A 1,207-nucleotide genomic window follows, 5' to 3' on the forward strand; every position below is an offset into this window, starting at 1 on the left:
TTGAAATTAAGGGGGCTGCCACACAGTAGTAAACATGGCCCTGTTCCAGCTTTTTTCAGACGTGTTGCAGCATCGTAATCAAAATGACCTTAATTTCTTCTTAAAATGCAACATTTCCTCAGTTTAAACATTTTAAATGTTCTATTGTGAATAAAATATATTGGATTTTATCACTGCATTCTGTCTTTATTTACATTTTATGCAGTATCCCAAAATGATATGGCCAGTACTGTACTGCTCGGTGCTGCACTGTGTTTATTGACTCATTGTGTTGTGTAGGTTGCACTAAATGATGTTTGGTGTAGTGTCCCAGTTGGTTTTGTGTTATCTTGTGTTCATTTCTGCTGTTTCATGGAGCACATTGGTCCTGGATGAACGCTGAGTCGTCGAGGCTGAACTTAATAAAGATGTGCTTAAAATATGTCCATAAATTTTTAACACCAGAACCCCAGTTTCTTTTCACATTGTGTGGACCAACCAGGAGGATGGAAATTAATATCCAAATTTTTTTTTTAGCTAGTCAAAATCAGCTTGTGTAAAAAAAATCTGGAAAAGGATGTGCTGAGATGAACCCACACACGACGGAGTAAAAAACTGGAAGGTCAAACCAAAACTGAAGTAAAACTGTGGTAGAGAATAGAGAAGAAGAACATCAAAAAACAGAAACAGAACCAAAAAAAAGAAAGAAGAAACAGAAGACAAAAAGATTAATACATCCGCAGATTTGTGGAGCACAGTTCATACACAAAGGGCTTCAGACAGATGAGATTAAAAGGAAGGTGGATGAGATGAAAGGAATGAACGAGTGATTAAGTCCATGGGTTATGAACAGAAGGGTTCAGTCTGGATTTAAAGTGCACAACGTGTGTGGTGGGGATTTCCTTCAACAGGAGGAACATGAAAACTGTAACATGACAGGACAGAGTGCATTCCACTGTCAGTGAAACTGCAGGGGGTATAAGAAGGAAAATGAAAGAAGTAAGGAAAGAAGCAGAAGGTCACTGGCATGTAGAGACATTTCCCACATCTAGTGATGCAGACAGACAGACATTATGGTATTTGGAAGACGGTCTTCTCCAGGACGGTTTTATTTCTACAACAAACCTCGTTTATACATGAAAACCCCAGCAGAGGCATTTAGACTTTGTTGGGATTCGAACTCACAAACTTATGCAATAGAGAGTGAAAGATATAAAAAGAAAAGATC

Source organism: Silurus meridionalis, chromosome 14, assembly GCF_014805685.1.
Source record: "Silurus meridionalis isolate SWU-2019-XX chromosome 14, ASM1480568v1, whole genome shotgun sequence".
Taxonomy (NCBI): Eukaryota; Metazoa; Chordata; class Actinopteri; order Siluriformes; family Siluridae; genus Silurus; species Silurus meridionalis.